The following is a 13,950-nucleotide window of genomic DNA, read 5'->3' as shown; positions in this document are numbered from 1 at the left end:
AGCATCATTTATCAGGGCTGTGTAGACTTTTTTCAATTGGTTAATGCTGAGAAGGTATGAGGACTGGCACATGTATTTAAGGCTAGTTTGAACAAAAACGCAGACTTAAAGGGGCTAGATGCAAGATGGTCATTTTAAAACTCACTACTGCCACCTCAGGTCTTACGTGTAACTGCAAGTTCTATATTAAGCTCGTGCATGACGGCACTTTGGACCCGAATTAACAACTTTTTGAGTGACAGTGCAGGATTTCAGAGGCAGTTGTGGTGAATAGAGGAGGTAGGGGGAGGAAAATGCTTAATTTTATCATTGTTGAACTCCGTATAGTCCTTTTAAAGCCACACCACACCGCTTAACATTTTACCCATTAGACAGAATAGAATACAAGTATTTGTTTTCTTGCAGATATTTTTATTGTTGAAAAATAACCAACAAACGACCTGACTGTAACTTTACTGGAATTGGGGACGTCTCCGGGTCGTCTCCATGGAGATATTGACATAAGGCAGTCAAATATGAGATGATGAATTGTTTTTATTGGCCATTGTTCACAACCAGGATCTTTTTTTCCTGTTCAAACATATAGCACATAACTTCTATAAATAATAAACTATAAAAACATCTTTGATTACCCACTGCAAACATAGCATTTTCTGTGTCTAGTCATTAGGAGCTTGTTTGGCATTGCTGACAACAGAATAATCCAAAATGTTACACAGTGTGCCTGTAGATACAATAACATTCTACTAAACCTGCATGCATACATTTGTACTTGTATGATGTTTATATAGCTTAAGTAAAATGTAATTATTACCGACCCCTTTATATTGCCCCAGCCCCCTCTCAGTGGAAAGACACTTGGAGTGGCCAATCGGATTCCAGGAGGGGGGGATGTTTTACCTCTAAGACACTCCTCTGCAAACTAGCATACATCATATTGTTTGCTTGTAGTAATTTTTTCCACTACTTTTACAGGAGAAGTCTAGCATTCCCCCGACAAGCACCTGTTTAGCGCCCCGGGGCCCCTGGAAAGGGATCGCGGTTGTGTCGGCTGTCACCGTATACTTGCTTTGGGTCTTGAAGTTTCACTCGTACTATGGAGGCTCACTCGGAGACGGTCGAAACGAGAGCTCCGACATGCCTTTCCCATATAAAGTTTTGCGGGGGTGAGCTGGACTCTGGCTAAAAATAAGCGACTCAGCGGGACAACGCTCCGTGGACAAGATGGCGTCGGGGAGTCCAAGACTGTGGGAGCTTTCAGCGCGCAGGGTGTGAAATCTCAAAGTCATGCATGAAAAGCATGAAGAGTGGCGCATTAGCACTCGGACATTAGCTGATGTAATATGTATGAAACGAGTACACTTGGCAAATATGAGGCAAAGATGCTTTTTTTTTTAATTCACTGGCTTTTATTGCTGCCTTTGAGAAGCATTTGTGGACAACCTTGACTCTTAACTGAAAAACTGTCAGATATGCAACGAAGAGAGACATTTCTTGCTGTAAAAGACACTGTTGGTGAAGGGAAGCAGATACTGTAAATAAGCCGATGGTTCTGCTGCGTTGGCTAATAGGAAGAGAGCAATCATATGGCTGGCTTGAGAGAAAGCTGGTTGAGAGACCAAGATAAAGTTGTCCCGCTGTTTTACTTTTCCACTGCTAAATCCTTGACGAATAAGACGGAGAGAAAATGGACAATATGAGAAAGATGAGAAAGTGGCTATTAATAAAGTCTGTAACGTGATCTGTCCCGGGGCAGACAGAGTGCGCTGGGGCCGAGGAGTGAATGTGAGATGTAAACATATCACCTACTGGGTTTAACGCATGTGGGGAATGATAGCGACTTAAGTGTGTCTATCCAGTTTTACAAGATGGTTCATATTTGTTTTGCCTGCTCCGGTGAATGTTGAGGCCAGGCCTTTTTAGACTTAGGTAAACACATTTTCAACAAGTCAGGTACAAAGACAGCGTACCAATCCACTTGTAAACATCAATTGTTGATTTAGAGATTTCCCCCCATATCATGATACTGATGTAAGTCAATGGGAGCACAACTAGACCTCAGGTTAGTGATCAAAAGTTCGAAAGTATCTCCAAATTAGAAGTTTGTTAGTGTCAAAACCGCTCGAGCATAATCTGTCATAGATACAGACGGCATCTCGTCATAGAAGGGGGCGTGGCTTCGCCGAGGGGGGAAATAGAATCATTAGAGAAACATAATTTTTCACTCTTTTTAGCCATTTTCTGGTGGAATATGAACTTATTTATCACATGAATAAAGTCAAGTGTAAATCGGGCCCATATGGATATTTTCTCACAGCAGATTGTTCAGTTGTAGCAAGCGCTAGCTAACCGTTAGCATTAGCCCGATGCTAACATGTAGCATCAAGTTAGCATTCTCCGTTATTCATGTATTTATGGGCTGTTGAACCACTTTGCTCCTCCCCATGTCTTTGCATCATTATTTAGTAGAAACTATATTCATATTTCAGCGTTTGTTACAGTAGTTTTTGAATAATTAGAGAAAATGTAGGCTACATTTTTTCAAAATTGTTTTCCCCCTTAACTGTTTTCAAAAATGACCATATATGGGCGATTCCAGAAATGCCGTCTGTATCTATACTTCTTTTTTCTGATGCATATCCTTGTTTTCTTTTTTTTCATTGCTTTTAAATATGCCTACAAATTGCCATGAAACCTTGCAAAAATGCTCTCCTATCAATTTCTACTTTTCACTCTTTTTGTTTGACATTGGGTAATATGGGACACTTAAGCTTTGCAGGCCCTATGCCTTATTTTTTGATTGCCAACAATGAAAGGGGAGGCCACTAAATTAAAGTAGCAGTTGTGGTCCAAACTCATTCGTAACTTCCCTAATATATTTGTAGCATCCAAATTCTTTACAGGGACAAGTTTATAGGCAAATTTCACAACTTGCAGGGTCACTTTTCAGGGTCACGTTCACAAAAATGCTAGAAAAATAGCCTGAAAGTTTATGAAGTTTATACAAATACTTTATAATTTGATGCACGCTGTTTTCCCTACAAGCATTTGAGTTTACAATAGACTAAAGGAGGATAAATTCATTTGCATTTCTAGAAGTAAAATCAGGTATAGCTCCTTTAATGCCTATTTCTTTATTATTTCTTTATTTCAAACTTGAACTAAATCACAGGTACAGTATATATTTGTCTTTCTGGTGTCTTGCACATGATGTCACCAAAAGAGTTGTGGCAAGAGTCAATCATAGTAAAAAGTGGGTAAAAAGCGAAAACCAGGCCAGTGACTTAGCATTTCAATCAAATTAAAGCAGTACTAAGTAACTCTTCTCCCTAGAGGCCATAAGTGCAACTGCAGGTGTAGTAGCAAGTTACGGTTTTTTCACTTATTAATTGTCTTGGGGAGTAAATACTACGCTGACAGGAAAGGCGAAGGGAGAGAGGGTTACTGTGCATCCAATTATACAATGGAAATATTTTTTTTCACTCAAACTTTGCTGTAAATACTGTTTAAAGTGACGTTAGCCCGCAGTTAGTTTTGCCCGAAGGCATGTTAGCTTCTTCTTCGTGATCCCATTAGTGTGTATTGCTTTCTCCGCACCGGGGGCAGTCAAGTTGCAAACATGGTTTTCTGTCCAGAGACACCAGGGGGAGATGACAGACCCTCCAATCATCCCATAAACACTTGTATTACCCCCAGAGGGACTACGGAAAGGATTTATTAAGGTAAACACGTTACTTAGTACTGCTTTAATGCTACGGTATTTTATTTTATTTTTTCAATTTTTGGGTTGATTTACAAATCTCGTATTATTATCTTTGTGACATGGATTTACATAAAATAGTGGGACACCACAATTTGGGTAAAGTGGGACGGTCATTTTATTTATCATTACGAGCAAAATACATCTCAAAGAATCATTTTATTTGTCAAATTACATACAATTAAAGGATGCCGTGTTTAGCCTATGTGCTATAGTTTTAACAAGTTAGTATTGAATGCTACTTAAAGCCACACTACGTAGCATTGTGTATTTTACTGTTGCCAATACAAAACCTGCTCCTCATGAACTTCTCAACACAAAAGATGCTTTTTCTGCAGTGGGTAATCAAGAGATTTGATATTAGTTGTTTAATAGACTCGGATGAGGACCTAACATATTTAAATCTCTGCCTTTATTCAACATATAGAGACGAGCTGGAGACGTCCCCAAATCCGCTCCCAGCAAAACACATGTTTTTTGGGTAGTTTTTATGGATTTCTCAAAGATAAAAAATGTGTGTTATAAAATAAAAGTTTGTATTTTATTCTATTTATTAGGTGAAATGTTACACAGTAATGATACAAATATTTTTTATTATGATAGTTTCATATTACTTCATATAAAAAAATTAAAGAAAATCAACATTGTTTCTGTTCATTTTTATGTATCTATTTATTCATTTATTTTTGCTGTTAAAATGTCTGTTAGATGACCACTTGGAGTGTCAAACTGGGTGTCCCACTTTATCAAACGATGTGTCCCACTTTATCAAATTTCTTGAAAAAAATGAGATGAACGCCTGTGATACACAAAACCAATGCCATCTTTCATCATTTGTTTTTGACGTCATAGAACACATAAGGATTTCAGAATATGGTATAACATGTCTATATAGGAAGATAAAGAAGCATCGTTAAAGGCATCAAAAGTTGAAATTTAAAAAAGTGGCAAATCCACTGTGGCTACAACATGCCTGTCTCCAAAAGTAGCCCCTGCAACTGCACCAAGACAAACAGCGCCCTCCTCTGGCCGTGTCGTAAACTCGCACTGCTCGCTCCAGCTCCTTTCCCTTCATGGAGTCTTTGTCCTTTTAGACTTATGAGTAATATCGTGCAGAGGTCTTTGTCTTCCTGCGTGAGCTGTTGCCAGGGGCGACGGCTTCAGCGAGCGCACGGTTTTCTCCATCCAACGAGCGGCTCAACAAAACCACTGTACACCCCGTGTGGCATTGATACCTTTGCAAAACATGTTCGAGTCCCCCTTTTTTCTCCACTAATGAAAGAAGAAAGGCACTGCGCGCTTTGTGATTGATTCTCTTGGTTTATTAAAGACCTCCGTGTTGAGCTGGGCTGAGGTGGGAGGGTGACAGCTCTGAGCTCCTGCGATAATGAGATCCGAGGAAGTGCAAGGCGTGTGGGGGGAATGGAGCTGACAGAGGAGGAAAGAGATGGAACAGGAGAAATAACGCAACATTTTTCTGACTAATGGATGATCTGAAAATGCCTGTTGACTAAATTATTTAAAATGGGTGAAATTTTCTACCTTCTACGTAAGCGTTTTCGCCGGATTTCATTTTAGTGTTTTTCTTTCATCATAATCAGAGCAAGGATATGCGCTTCACAGTGATTTATGGATACATGTACAGTATACTGTTATTTTTATGCTATATGGCCCTTCCTGAATATTAAGACTTTATCTCACAGTGGAGAATTCTCTCTATAAAATTTTTTTGGGTTTGAATTGAATTACTGATGTATTTTTAACTAATCTGTTTGAATCCCACTGTAATTGTTCTTTTCTTTGTTCTCATGTCTTTCTCTATTTGTTTAACCTCTTAGCCCCCGCCTAAACGAAGCACATTTTCTCCAGTTCGTCTTTACCCAAATCTCACCTGGAGCTCACAGCCTATAGGGCAGAGTAACAAATCATTTGAAAGCTAAGACTCTTTCCTCATTTATTTGGGTCACGTTTTGGTCATATTTTTGTGGCTTAATCATTTACATTACAATTTAAAAAATGCTACAAAAAAGCAACAAAAATATGACAAAAAACGTACCAAAAAAGTTCTGAAAACATGAAAAAATAAAAATAAACAACAGCAACAACGACTATAACGTGATAAGAACAAGGAAGAAACTTTTTTGCTGGTCTTAGCTTTCAATTAAGGTGTTATGCTCTAAACTCTCCAGTCAAGAAGCTTTTTAGGTATTTTTGGCTAAAACTGGAAAGATGTGCTTGGTTACGGCGGTGTTGAATCACTTGAATTGTGATTATACTTTGAAATACTTTGGATATTTCTGACCTTAGCCAAATTCCAGGTTCATCTCTGGGCATAGGCGACCATGGCAAATTAATTTGTGCTAGAGCTACAAGTCCCGTGATGCCTTATCAGTGCTGTCTTTCCATCTTTCTACTCCACTACATTTCTATAAAGGCACATTTGGCCATGTGTTTTTTTTTTAGGCCTTGTAATGCACACTCCAGGACAGTAGGTGACGATGTGCTGTCAATGCTACTGACTCACAACAAAGAAGAAGGTTTGTCCCTGTCATGTTGCCATACGGGTAGTGAATTTTGGCACAATTTCTGTGTTTTTGAAGCCGCATTTTCTACAACAAATACTTCAATACATTCCCTTTGAGTTTGACTGAGCAACTTTTACTTTTTTTGGAGTAATAATAATTGATTCGTACTTTTGCTCACCTCTGGGATGGGGTGAAATAACGGGGGTGCCAAAGTGACTCGAGCCAGCCCTGTCAAAGCCAGATATCGCTATGAAATAGATGCAGCAGGATTTGAATAATTCTGTTCATTTGAATGCATGAATGTTCCACTGTGGAGAGACACGTTTTACATCAAATTTCCATGTGAGGGTGTACGATCATTTGAATGTGCTTTTTCCAGACAATACCACATAGGCAAGCAAATTATTTAAAATGTGCTGTACAGTCCCGAGTAAAGACAACAACATACGGCGAGCAGATCCTGAGAGGATCTTTGATAAAGTTTGACTCGTGGGTCGACTCGTGAGAGCTGAGTAATCGGACCAAATCCCAGCTATTCCCGCACCTCCTACTGGGAACGCCCTGGACTCTCTCTGCTCCCACCCACGGTCCGTATGCTGCCGGCCTAAATGCCTCTACAGAAAGGCGAAGCTGGAAATTAGACAGAATCTAGAAATGAAAGCATTTACGCCAAACATGTAAATCATTGGAAGAGAGTAGGGCTGATTGATAAAAGAAACATAAATGGAACTAAATTAGGAAAATCATAACTCATTGAGAATCATTGAACTTTTGCATAGATAGATAGATGGCTAGATAGATAGATGGATAGATAGATAGAGACAGAGAGACAGAGAGATAGATAGATAGATAGATAGATAGATAGATAGATAGATAGATAGATAGATAGATAGATAGATAGATAGATAGATAGATAGATAGATAGATAGATAGATAGATAGATAGATAGATCCCACCTCCTGAAAGTGCACACTGTCGTTGTGTCCTTGGGCAAGACACTTCACCCACATTGCCCCCAGTGTCTGTGTGCATTGGTGTATGAATGAGAGTATGAATGGGTGAGTGGGTCCTTGCTGTAAAGCGCTTTGAGTGCCTAATGTAGGTGGAAAAGCGCTATATAAGTTGAGACCATTTACCATTACCATAGATAGATAGATAGATAGATAGATGGATGGATGGATGGATGGATGGATGGATGGATGGATGGATGGATGGATGGATGGAGCTGGCAGGAAACAAGAGGCCTAGAAGAGGATCAAATAGATTTATGAATTTGATGTAAATGGAAGCTAGTCGTGACGAATCTTATTATAGATTTCAAGTGACAAAGAGGAATGGTTCAAGATTCATTGTACACATCTAATCTGCAACTATAAGAAACGTTATTGCTGCCAGAGGAGGGTCAACCAGCTATTTGGGTGGTGTTAGCATTAGCAGACACTGTTAACTCATTCTTGTGATTTTAATAAAGATCAGACCACATTTTATGACCAATTTAGGCAGAAATGTAAGAAATTCCAAAGGGTGCACTCACTTTTTCCTCACACTGTAGGATTGTTAAGTGCAATACAAGTGTAAGCCATTAATTGTATTACCAAGACGATTCTAAAAAAAACCATTTCCCCTCATTTGCTTGGAATATTTGCAAATCTTAATAGAAATAAGCAGATGTGGCATTAATAATATAGTATTTAGGCATTTTATAAATTACATTTGACTTGCTGCATCCTGAACGAACCCTGTATTACCAGTGAAGTCTGTAATAAAAATGCTTTAGTTAATGTTCTCGCTGTATTACTCAGATACAGCTTTGTACTTTGTATAAACAAATAATCACAGCGCTTTTAATTAGCTATTTTGTGTTTTCAGCTCCGAGAGAACTTATCTGACGCAACTTTTCCGGGAGAAAACTTTCGGTCCTTGTCAACAAATGTCAGCCGAAGCCTCCCTCCGTCGGTCGGATGATGGGTGACGTTGCCATGGAAACAGACCTGACAGACCGAGGAGAACAGTTGGCGCGTGTGGGTCGGCTCCGCGCTGTAGTAAACGTCTCCAAACCAGGCAGGGAAAATAGACTTTGGAAAGGGCTCATGTTTAAAGGGAGATTCAGTGAGTTTAACCAAGAAGTAAACAGAGGGGATCCACACGCAAGTCGAAAAAGAACAATTTAGATGGAGAGTTAATACCATTTCAGGATTTACAAATAAAATTCAATTTAAACTATTTGTGTATATTCCAATATTTACAACTAAAATCTATTTTATCTAATTATTCTCTCAATGGTATGGATGCATCTCTTGATTTTCAATTGAAAAGAATGACTAACAGTAGAAAGGCTGTATCAGAAGTGTACCAAATATTATGTGCATCTATCTTTGAATGCAATATATCAATTCTAGACCAATGGGAAAGAGACTTGAGTGCAACATTGACAACAGATCAATGGGGTGCCATTCTCAAAAAATCGAATTATGTTTCAAAATGTGTTAGGCACAAATACAGTTTAAAATTTTACACAGATTTTATTTCACTCCACATAAACTTAAACAAATGAACCCTGAGTTTTCAGACCTGTGTTGGCACGGGTGTGGGGAATCTGGCACCTTAACACATCTGTTGTGGTTTTGCCCCAAGGTTAGAGAATTTTGTTTGTTTGTTGAGGACTTCATTTGTAAATTATTTAAGAAGAAGAAGAAGAAGAAGATCTTTATTTATATAGCGCCTTTCACAGACATGGTCACAAAGCGCTTTACATGAGACAATTTAATGTGAAGTTTCATTTATCGCCCCTGATATGTGTGCTGGGGAACAAAGTAGAAGAAGTAAAATCTAATGAGTTGCAATATCTGTTTAATCTTGGTTTTCTTTCAGCAAAACGTATTATTTTAATGAACTGGAAAGTGAGAAAGCCAAACTGCTTCCACATAGACAATTGGGCTAAGGACTACATGGACTTGATAGCAATGGAACATGCTGCATCTTTTCTGCAAGATGTAGATTATAAATGTAAAGATATAATGGACTTGGTCAGAACGGCATTCTCCAAATAGTGTTGTCGTTGTTTGCTTTTTTTTTATGTGTATGATTGTGGTACATAACGAACATCATTTTAAATATCAGTGTGACATTTAAAGATCCCATTTACATTCATTGCAAAGGTAACTATGTAATACAGTTGTTCTCAAGCTTATTTATGCAGTAGCACAACAATAACAATGCATGTATAAATGTGCATACAGGTGTGTGTGTGTGTGTGTATATATGTGTGTGTGGTTATGTGTATGTACATATGCATGTATATAGGGATATGTATTTATGCATATTTTTATGTATATGAAATAATGAACATAAAATAAATAAATACATAACAATAATAATAAAAATAAAGTAGAAAATATATATATATATGTGTATGTGTGTGTATATGTATGTATGTGTATATATGTGTGTGTGTGTATGCATGTATATATATATATATATATATATATATATATATGTGTATGTGTATATGTATATATATATATATATATATATATATATATATATATATATATATATATATATATATATATATATACAGATATATATGATTATACAAATGATGTTGGTTGTTTAAATTATGCAAATTATAATTATTGCAATAATAACGAATATTAAATACAAACACATAATAGTAAATAAATTAACACTAGTGAGAACAACTGTAATGTGATAATTGTGTGCTGCATCCCCCTAACACACTAAAACACACTATAAGCCCCACAGCCATGACCCCACCTGTTGTAAGTCTGTGTACAGTTTCAGTAAATAGTGTTGTCTGAAGATGATTTTTGAACATAGGTAGGGAGTTTAAGTACTGTATACTAATGTGTCACCACTGTACAATGGGCTCTTCACATCACAGGAGCAGCAGAGCTTTGTCAATGCAGACATAGTGACTCTCAGTGAGGTCAGCGTAGTCCTAAGCACTCCCATCAGGAGTGGGTAAGTTTAAATCGACTTCTAATGTACCTTATGAAAACCCGCCTGGTTTCTTTAATTGTTCCGAACCCAGCGTTATCACGGGAGGAATAAATAAAGTTCAACACAAATAGAAACTAAGCTTTACAGTTGTTTAAAACGTGTGTAAAGTGCAATGCTTTCGAATGGAAAACTAGCTCGATGTGCTGCGACTAGATGGAGGTATTACAACAATAATATCAGGGAAGAAGAAATCCACTGATGGAATAACCTTGTGCTTCTGTATGTTGAAGTCATCAGCTGATCTCAGTTGGGCACATAGTGTTGATGAACCCAGACCGACAGCAGCCCCAGAACAGTGAATTAAATCCGGGTGGCGACTTCTTTTCCGTCAGACAATAGTGGTAGTTGCAGTAATTGTATAAAATCTCTCTTCCTTTCTCTCTTTACATCTGACAAGTCTTATAAAAGCAACATCATTTCCAAAGAGTTCTGCACCCGGCTGTACCTTTTGCCTGAACTGCTTCACGAATCACATTTTATAGCAATGTCCAAATGACCCCACTCTTCAGAGCGGCCACTGTTCCATTTGTCCTCAAACCATTTCGAGTCTCCCTGATGACTTGTCACGTGTTCGTCTCGGAGAAAACACACTCTTCTGCCCCTAGTCCTCACTCACAAAAATAACATAAATTGATCTTCTTTTGCTGCCTTTAGAGCCTGTGGCAACCTTGATTAATGGCTTGTAAAGTATAGCTCAGGGCAGTGCCGGGTGTGACAATGCTTTTAGCCTCTAATTGCGTCAGGCTAACGAGCGGAGGGATGGTGTGAATGTGAAGCTGGCGGTAATGGAGACATGTAATGGTGCGTTATTAGGCTGACCTGGGCTAATGCTGGCTGAAATTACCTGAAATTACCTGAAACAGAGGTGTCCAAGTAGGATGCCCCTTGAGTAGATTCAGATTAAACCACTTATGGCTTCTTTGCTGCTGTCAGACAATCACAGCTTTGTATGAATGCTCGAAAACAATAAATGAAATGCTTTTTCTTTCTTTTTTTTCTTTTTTATCTTTGTGCATCAAATGATCGGGTTATGAACAAGGTCAATCATTTGGTTATACAAACAGGATTTGTTTTTTCATTTCATTACAATATTCTAACTTGATTTTTGGTTTTGCAGAATAACATGATACATGATTTGGGACACTAATGTTTGTCCCAAAGCTGTTTGACGTGAGGATAAAAGGATTAATTACTAGTTGGATGATAATAGAGGGAACAATTGTCATCATTTATTTCTGCTGTGGTAATGACAGGCTGAGCTCCAGATATTTGCCTGTGAATAGTGCTTTATGAGGCTGAAATGTTCTTTTCGGGCCGTGGCCAACTACTCAGTTGAGCAATTTTGCAGATAATTTCTACATTTTACATTTAAAGGAATAGGCCACCGTTTTTACATACTGAGATATGTTCTTACCTTAGCTTAGACGAGTTCATTTGTACCTGTCTGGTCTTCATGGGTGCCCTCAGTCACGTAAACACAGCACAGATGGCGTTAGGAGGAGTTCGACATCTGCACTGTAAAGTGAAGATATTGCTCTGTGGATGTCGAACTACTCCTGGTATTATTACGCCTTACAATATAGTTCCCCTCTTTATCCGCTTAGAAAATCCACATTGTTTAATTTTGTGTAATTATACTTTTATAGTGTAACACTTCTTGTAACCATATTTAAATAGGGAAAATGTGGAAGAGCTTGGTAGCTTCTATCTTCATCTCGTTTGGAGCTATATTGGAGGAGAGGCTAAATGTTAACACCGTCTGTGCTGTGTTTACGTGACTGAAGGCACGCGTGAAGACCAAACAGGTACAAATGAACTCGTTTAAACTAAGGTGACAACATATCTTAGTATGTTAAAATGGTGGCCTATTCCTTTAAAGATATAGGTGGCTGTGGATGATTAATTAATTGTAGAAGTTCAAAGGTGTGTATGTTTTAGCTTTTAACCGTGTTGTTCCTTGGTCAGAAACATACATATGGTTATTGTGATCTTGTCTGCTTCCATTGTTTCTTCTACTGCTGAAGCTTCTTCTTGGATTTTATTAAGTCATAAATGTAATACTAAACAGTGTTCGCATTCTCGGGCTGAATAGTTTTGCGCGTAAAGTGTGTTCATCACGGCGCCGTGAATTTGCTAGTAGCAGGATTTTCTCTGGCAGCAAGCCTTTTTTCTTCACTGTGTCATAATCCACTGCTTCCTGCAGAGGGCAATCCAGGTCAATTTGAAAACCTGACCAACCCGGTTTCTCAGTCATTGCGATTATTATAAAAACGTAAAACATCCATAGGTTCCCCAAAGGATGTTTTTAAGCCTCAATTATGCATGATATTTTTGGATAGTTGTTCTTCCGACCCGACCCTGGATAAAGCGGAAGAAAATGGATGGATGGATGAACTTCTGGAAACTTGTCAGCTGCTGGGGTTAAACTTGTGCACTTGTTTATATGTGCACTTTCTTCCCCTGGCACTTCCTAATGGCTATTATCGCTGTGTCCGTGTGAATCTGTGTGTGCAGACTATTTAAAGGGAACTTCTTGTTTGGCATCACAAGACCAATATGTCCGGCCAAAAAAAGGCTGAAAAAAAAAGATCCAAAAGGGAGGAAGTGCCCTAAACAAAACAACTTCAGCTGCAGAGAAAGGAAGGAGGGATGAGGGAAGAGGAAGAAGGCAGTATAGAGCAGACAAAGACAGGCGGAGAGGAGAGTGTGTGCGGATTAACAGGACGAGTCGAGCCAAAGTGAACAATAAAAGTGCAACGTCACCAAGCGGCTGTCATCGATTGTCAGATTGTGCAAGAGTTTTTTTTGCTTTCGTTTGCGCATCTGATGCTCAAGAAGTTATTTATAGAGGTTCAGCTTGATAGTTTAGTTTGCTATTCCTGTTGCTCTCTGGAAACTGGGAAAAAACCCATTACAGTTTCATAAAAGTATTGTATTATATTGTTTTTCCTTCATCAAAACCATGCCAGGTTTTTAAGCCTCAATCATGCTTGAAATATCCACTTTAAAGGAGGGTTTTTATGCAAAACCTAGAGCTGGCGCATCTGTGAGTAATCATTTAATCTTGCCCCGTGGCAGGTACAGTGAAATCTTTTGAAATCAGGAAGCATCCATCCATCCATCCATCCATCCATCCATCCATCCATCCATCCATCCACCCATCAAATCCATGCATCCATCCATCCATCCATCCATCCATCCATCCATCCATCCATCCATCCATCCATCAAATCTATCCATCCATCCATTTATCCATCAAATCCATCCATCCATCAAATCTATCCATCCATCAAATCCATCCATTTATCCATCAAATCCATCAAATCCATCCATCCATCCATCCATCCATCCATCCATCCATCCATCCATCCATCCATCCATCAAATCCATCAAATCCATCCATCCATCCATCCATCCATCAAATCCATCCATCCATCCATCCATCCATCCATCCATCCATCCATCCATCCATCCATCCATCCATCCATCCATCAAATTTATCCATCCATCAAATCCATCCATCCATCAAATCCATCCATCCATTTAACCATCAAATCCATCCATCAAATCCATCCATCCATCCATCCATCCATCCATCCATCCATCCATCAAATCCATCCATCCATCCATCAAATCCATCCA

General features: G+C 38.6%; 1 protein-coding gene across 8 annotated transcripts in view; it reads left to right on the top strand.

The window, feature by feature from the left end:
• Window positions 1-13,950, top strand: part of tox4b (TOX high mobility group box family member 4 b) — a 206,392-nt gene that overhangs the window by 115,267 nt on the left and 77,175 nt on the right. The gene's annotated exons all lie outside the window — the stretch shown is intronic.

Source organism: Gobius niger, assembly GCF_951799975.1.
Source record: "Gobius niger genome assembly, chromosome: 21".
NCBI classification, from domain to species: domain Eukaryota; kingdom Metazoa; phylum Chordata; class Actinopteri; order Gobiiformes; family Gobiidae; genus Gobius; species Gobius niger.
Note: the sequence above shows the minus strand (reverse complement) of the source record. Positions and strands in the feature narration are given on the sequence as shown.